A 7,485-nucleotide genomic window follows, 5' to 3' on the forward strand; every position below is an offset into this window, starting at 1 on the left:
TGTTGTTTGTGAATAAGAAGGACGGATCTTTCTGCATGTGTATTGACTATCGAGAGCTGAACAAATTGACGATCAAGAATCGGTATCCACTTCCTAGATTTGACGATCTTTTCGATCAGCTGCAAGGATCCAGTGTTTACTCCAAGATCGATCTACGGTCATGTTATCACCAGTTGAGGGTGAAGGAGAGCGATGTACTTAAGACGGCGTTCCGAACACGTTATGGCCACTACGAGTTTCTGGTGATGCCATTTGGCTTAACTAACGCACCTGTCGTGTTTATAGATCTCATGAATCGCGTATGCAAGCCATATCTGGACAAGTTCGTTATCGTCTTCATAGATGATATCCTCATCTATTCCAAAAGTGAAACAAAACATGAGCAACATCTTCGACTCGTGCTAGAACTCTTGAGACATGAGCAACTTTATGCCAAATTCTCTAAGTGCGAATTTTGGTTGAAGGAAGTTCAATTTCTCGGTCATATCGTGAGCTATCAGGGTATCAAAGTTGATCCCACAAAGATCGAAGCTATCAGCAAGTGGGAAACCCCCACTACTCCGACTCATATCCGCCAATTCTTAGGCCTCGCCGGTTACTATCGTAGATTCATCGAAGGTTTCTCTTTGATTGCGCATCATTTGACTGCATTAACTCATAAGGGGAAGAATTTCGTTTGGGAAACTGAGCAAGAGTCAGCATTTCAAACCCTGAAGCAGAAGTTAATCACCGCACCTATTCTGTCCCTTCCTGAAGGCAGTGATGACTTCGTTGTGTATTGCGATGCTTCCCGACAAGATTTTGGGTGTGTATTGATGCAACAAAAGAAGGTTATTGCTTACGCCTCCTGACAACTAAAGATTCATGAGCGAGACTACACAACTCACAATCTCGAGCTTGGAGCTGTTGTCTTCGCACTAAAACTGTGGAGACACTATCTTTATGGGACTAAGAGCACTATCTTCACCGACCATAATGTGACAACCCGGAAATTTCTGACCAAACTTAAACTTTATCTTTATATTACTCAGACACGATAAGCAAAGTTTGTTAAGTTGAATTTCAAAAATTTTAAACTGTGTTTATACATTCATTTGACCTCGACCAAATTCTGACGATTCACGAACCATTATAAAAATGAATATGATTATATGTATATATATATATATATATATATATATATATATATATATATATATATATATATATATATATATTATAACTTAAAAACATTAATAAAGTATTAGATGTATAATACTTTATATGAACGTATTTGTTTCAATATATTTATCGACGGAATTAGAAGATAATGTCAAATGATTGAGTTATCCGTTACATTATGATATTATTATAAGTCTTTGGGGTAAGGTCCACGTTGATTTGAGAAATCTGTTCTTTTTAACGGTATTCGGAATAATTGGTAAAGTGATCTACACATGAAAACAAAAATGTCATTAACGAGAATTAGACAAAATTAGTGGAAGACTAAATTACATAAGAATCAATTAATTTAATTTCAAATGTACGAAAACATTTTTTGATATAATAGAACTAGATTATTAATGTCTTTGTTTAAATAATGTGAGTAGGAATATTAGTTGTTAGATATATGAATAACTTGCAACGTATATCAAAATGTGTTTATGTATATTAGATATATATGATTAATTAAGTAAACGATAGTAATACTCGCTTATTGATTCGATTAATATTTGGACATATCAACTAATATGTTAAGATGTTAAAGTAAACACTAGAACACAAATGAACTATATCTATTTAAGTTTTAAGAACGTAAATGTTATATGATACAATATTTTCTATTATGAAAATGATTTTAAATCATACTTTGAAATATAAATAGTTTTGAAAGACTAAATAATATATTACTACATAAAGATTTCTAAGTTACATTCCTAAATGAAAATATATTTATATTTTACAAAGTAATAGAATATAATATTAACTTACTCATAAAACGTTTTGATTTAAAATAATATTATTTATAATACGATAAATAGCGAGACATTGATTTGTAGAAGCAAATGACCAAAACACTCGATTGCTCAAGTTAAATTTCAAATAATATAGTTTATTTTTGATTTAAGTCTACTTACTAATAATAGTACACGTCACGAAACGTAAAGTATCAGTTTTCTAAGCGTACAAAAATGCGTTCGAGAAACCGGAACCGGCACATAGGTCGTGTGTCAACATACGACTCATTGGAACAAAATTTACAAACTAACTATGAAGGAGAATTTAATATAATATATAAATAATTATATAAATGTTATAATTCAGTAGGCTTATAACTACCTTTAGTGGTTTGATTCTTGATGTTATAATTCAGTAGGCTTATAACTACCTTTAGTGGTTTGATTCTTGATTAAGAATGCTAATAATGAAGTGTAAGAGCAAAGATGATAATGAAGAGAAAGAAAGAAACACTTTGTAAGTGTGAGAAAATGGTGCAAGTTTAATGCTTGCATTCATGGCTATTTATAGCAAAAATATCACAAGTTTAGGTAATACAATAATATTACCTTTGTGTATCAATAATTGACTATCCATTTATATATATATTTATATATTATAACACTCCCCCTTGGATAGCAATTTTGTTTGTTGAAGATCAACTGTAAGTTGCTGCCTCGTTAAAAACCTTGCTAAAGAAAACCCAGTGGGAAAAAAAACTTTAGCTAAGGGAAAAAGAGTGCAGCATAGAGTTGACTCCCCCTCAAGTAGACATCGCTTCAGTTGTTACATCTTTTGAACATGTCTCATACCAATGTTATGAACGTGTGTTCTGAAAATAGCAGTTGGAAGTGCTTTCGTGAAAAGATCAGCAGAGTTTTTCTAGATTGAACATATCTCATTTCAATCTCGTTGTCCTTAATGAGATTTTGAGTGTATGAGAAGAATCTAGGAGGTACGTGTTTGGTTCGGTCACTTTTGATATACCCTTCTTTCATCTGTGCTATGCAAGCTGCATTATCTTCATAGATAATTGTTGGATTTTTATCGCGTTCTAGTCCACAAGAATCAGTAATGATTTGTGTCATTGATCTCAACCAAAAACATTCCCGAGTAGCTTCATGTAATGCAATCACTTCGGCATGATTTGATGATGTAGCAACAAGTGTTTGTTTTTGAGAACGCCATGATATTGCAGTACCTCCATTTAGGAATACATATCCAGTTTGAGATTTAGCTTTATGTGGATCAGATAAATAACCTGCATTAGCATAACCAACCAAATCTTATTTTGATTCGTTAGAATAAAATAATCCTAAATCAGTAGTTCCTCGAAGGTATCGAAATATGTGTTTGATCCCATTCCAGTGTCTTTTGGTAGGAGCAGAGCTGAACCTTGCCAACAAATTAACTGCAAAAGAAATGTCAGGTCTTGTACAATTTGTAAGATACATAAGAGCTCCAATTGCACTAAGATATGGTACTTCTGGTCCAAGAATATCTTCATGATCTTCACATGGACGAAATGGATCAGTTTCAACATTGAGTGATCTAACAACCATAGGAGTACTTAATGGTTTTGCCTTGTCCATATTGAAACGTTTCAGAATCTTTTCAGTATATGTTGTTTGATGTACAAGTAAACCATTAGGCATATGCTCAATTTGTAAACCAAGGCAATACTTGGTTTTTCCGAGATCTTTCATTTCAAATTCTTTCTTTAGAAGTTGAATGGCTTCATGGATCTCTTTATTTATACCTATGATGTTAAGATCATCAACATAAACAGCTATGATCACATATCCGGATGTTGTTTTCTTAATGAAAACACAAGGACAAGTAAGGTTATTTGTATACCCTTTGCTTATCAAGTAATCACTTAATCGGTTATACCACATACGTCCCGATTGTTTTAACCCATATAAAGATCTTTGTAATTTAATCGAATACATTTCTTTGGGTTTTGCATTTGATGCTTCTGGTACCTTAAATCCTTCAGGTATCTTCATATATATATCACTATCAAGTGATCCATATAGATAAGCAGTCACAACATCCATGACATGCATTTCTAAATTTTTAGAAACTGCCAGGCTGATTAAGTATCTAAAAGTAATTGCATCCATAACAGGGGAATAAGTTTCTTCATAATCAATTCCCGGTCTTTGAGAAAAACCTTGAGCTACAAGTCTAGCTTTATACCTTGTAACTTCATTTTTCTCATTTCTTTTTCGGACAAAAATCCATCTGTATCCTACAGGTTTCACATCTTTAAGAGTGAGAATGATGGATCCGAAAACTTTTCTTTTATTGAGTGATTCTAATTCAGCTCATATTGCTTCTTTCCATTGAGCCCAATCATGTCTATTTTGACATTCAACCATAGATGTTGGTTCTGGATCATCATCATTATTCATGATGTCATATGCAACATTAAATGAAAATTTCTCATCAAGATTTTTCATTTCAATTCGGTTCCATAATATTTTTGAATGTGCATAATTGATTTCAATTTCTGTATTGACATCATCAATCTCCTCTGCAGTAGGAGTACTGATTTGTGGTTCTTCTTGAACACTTTCTTTTACCTTATTATCAGCTGATTTTCTTTTTCGAGGATTTTTATCTTTGGAACCAACTGGTCTCCCACGTTTCAGACGTGGCATAGATTCTTGAGTGACTACATTATCAATTTTCCAATTTGGAATCTCAACTCGAGCTGGAGTATTAACTGCTGGTATATATGATTTAGTCACCCTTTTTGTATCTGTGAATGCATCAGGCAATTGATTTGCAAGTTCTTGTATATGCATTATCTTTTGAACTTCTATCTCACATTCTTTTGTGCGAGGATCAAGATACTTTAATTGAGGTTCACACCATGAAACATCATTTTCTTTATTTTTTATTTCTCCCCCTAATCTTGGAAACAATGTTTCATTAAAATGACAATCAGCAAAACGTGCTGTAAAAACATCACCTGTCATAGGTTCAATATACCTTATGATTGAAGATGTTTCATATCCAACATATATTCCCAACCTCCTTTGAGGACCCATTTTTGTACGTTGTGGTGGCGCAATTGGAACATATACTGCACAACCAAATGTTCTAAGGTGGGAAATATTTGGCTCTTGACCAAAAGCAAGTTGTAGGGGGGAATATTTATGACTTGCACTTGGTCTGATGCGAATCAATGCAGCAGCATGTAAAATTGCATGACCCCATATAGATACAGGGAGTTTTGTTCTCATTATCAATGGTCTAGCGATTAACTGTAAACGTTTAATCAGTGACTCGGCTAAACCATTTTGTGTATGCACATGAGCAACAGAATGTTCAACAACAATTCCTATAGACATGCAATAGTCATTAAATGCTTGAGATGTAAACTCACCAGCATTATCAAGTCTCACCTTTTTAATGATGTAATCAGGAAAATGTGCTCTCAATTTAATAATTTCGGCAAGAAATTTTGCAAATGCCACATTACGGCTTGATAACAGACAAACATGAGACCATCTACTAGATGCGTCTATTAGGACCATGAAATATCTAAATGGTCCACATGGTGGATGAATTGGTCCACAAATATCACCTTGAATTCTTTCAAGAAACATTGGTGATTCTTTCTCAACCTTAAGTGGTGAGGGTCTAGTTATCAATTTTCCAAGAGAGCAAGATATACATGGAACCATTGTATCATGAAGGATTTTTCTATCCTTCAGTGGATGTCCATGTGTACATTCAATAATTCTTTTCATCATTGTTGATCCTGGATGGCCCAATCTGTTATGCCATAAATTAAATACACCAGGATCAATATACTTTTCTTTAATCACCATATGTGTTTCTGGTACATTTATATGTGTATAATGTAATCCAGAATTAAGTCTTGGCAGTTTTTCAATCACGTGATTCTTGTTAGTGATACTTAAATATTTCTCATTTTCTGCCGTTACTGACTGATAATCATATCCGTTAAGGTATATGTCAGAAAAACTCAATAAATTTCTGCTTGACTTAGAAGAGAATAAGGCATTATTAATTAAAAATGTTGTACCATTTGGTAATATGAATTTTGCCTTTCCTATCCCTTCTATCAAGTTAGCAGCACCTGATATTGTATGTATAGTTCCTTCCGTTGGTTTCAAATCAATGAAATATTTTTCAAATTTAAGTATAATGTGTGTAGTACCACTATCTGCTATACAGAGATCTCCACTACTTGATTGATGTTGTGTTCCAGCAGAATTCGTATTAAACTTCATATATAAGAAACAAACAGTAAGTATATAAATGTTACACAAAATGTTTATTACACACAAATAGATAAAACTGAAACATTTGACATACATAGAATTGAAACATCAAACATAGAACTGGAACATTTGATAAAACATATAGAACTGAAACATTTGAGAAAACATGATGAAAAAGGTTAAATCGTTTTATTTATAAAAGAAACATATTAATTTAATTCAAGAAATCTTCATATAAATCAGATGGTAGCTCAGTGACTGTTGGATCAATATTATCCACAAAATTTACTTCCTTTTCTTTACCTTTCAGCGAATCCTGATACATCTTAACAAGATGTTTAGATGTTCAGCAAGTATTAACCCAGTGGCCCATTCTACCACATCTGTAACAAGATTCTTCAGAATTTTTAGAAGAATTTTCTTCAACATCTTGTTTAGTGGGCTTGTTTTGTAGTTGATATTTATATTTTCGTGGATTATTATTTCTTTGACCACCACGGCCACGACCACGGCCACGTCCACGCCCATTCCCATTACCATAAGGATGGTTTCTACCATAGTTATGGCTTTTGGCATGATGATGGCGATGGTTATTATAACCACGACCTTGCCCGCGTTCTTGTCCCTGTTTATAATTATTTGCAGTATTTGCTTCAGGGATTGCAAGTGTAACAGTAGGACGGGATTGCTGATTTTTCATTAATAGCTCATCATTTTGCTCTGCAACCAAGAGATATGAATTAAGTTCAGGATATTTGTTAAACTTTAGCATTCTCAAATTTCTTTGCACTGTAATGTTGGCAGCATTCATTGTGGAGAAAGTTTTCTCCAACATGTCTGCATCACTTATTTCATGTCCACAGAATTTAAGTTGTGAGACTGTATTATACAGAGCTGAGCTGTATTCATTTACTTTCTAAAAGTCTTGGAACCTTAATGTTCTCCATTGATCCATAGCAGCTGGAAGTAAAATTTCTCTTTGATTATTGAATCTGCTTTTGAGACCTTCCCATAAAACATGGGGATCTTCTATAGTCACATAATTATTTTGTAAGCATTCATCAATATGTTGATGAATAAAGCAGCATGCCGTTGCTTGTTCTTTTTTAGAACAAGTGTTGTTTTCATTTATGGTTTCAAGAATGCCCATTGATTTAAGATGCATTTTTACTTTTATAACCCATGGCATGTAGTTGTTTCCCGTTGATTCTAAAGGAGTAAATTTAAGCTTTTCCAGATTCGACAT

This window comes from Rutidosis leptorrhynchoides, chromosome 10 (genome assembly GCF_046630445.1).
Source record: "Rutidosis leptorrhynchoides isolate AG116_Rl617_1_P2 chromosome 10, CSIRO_AGI_Rlap_v1, whole genome shotgun sequence".
Classification (NCBI taxonomy): Eukaryota; Viridiplantae; Streptophyta; class Magnoliopsida; order Asterales; family Asteraceae; genus Rutidosis; species Rutidosis leptorrhynchoides.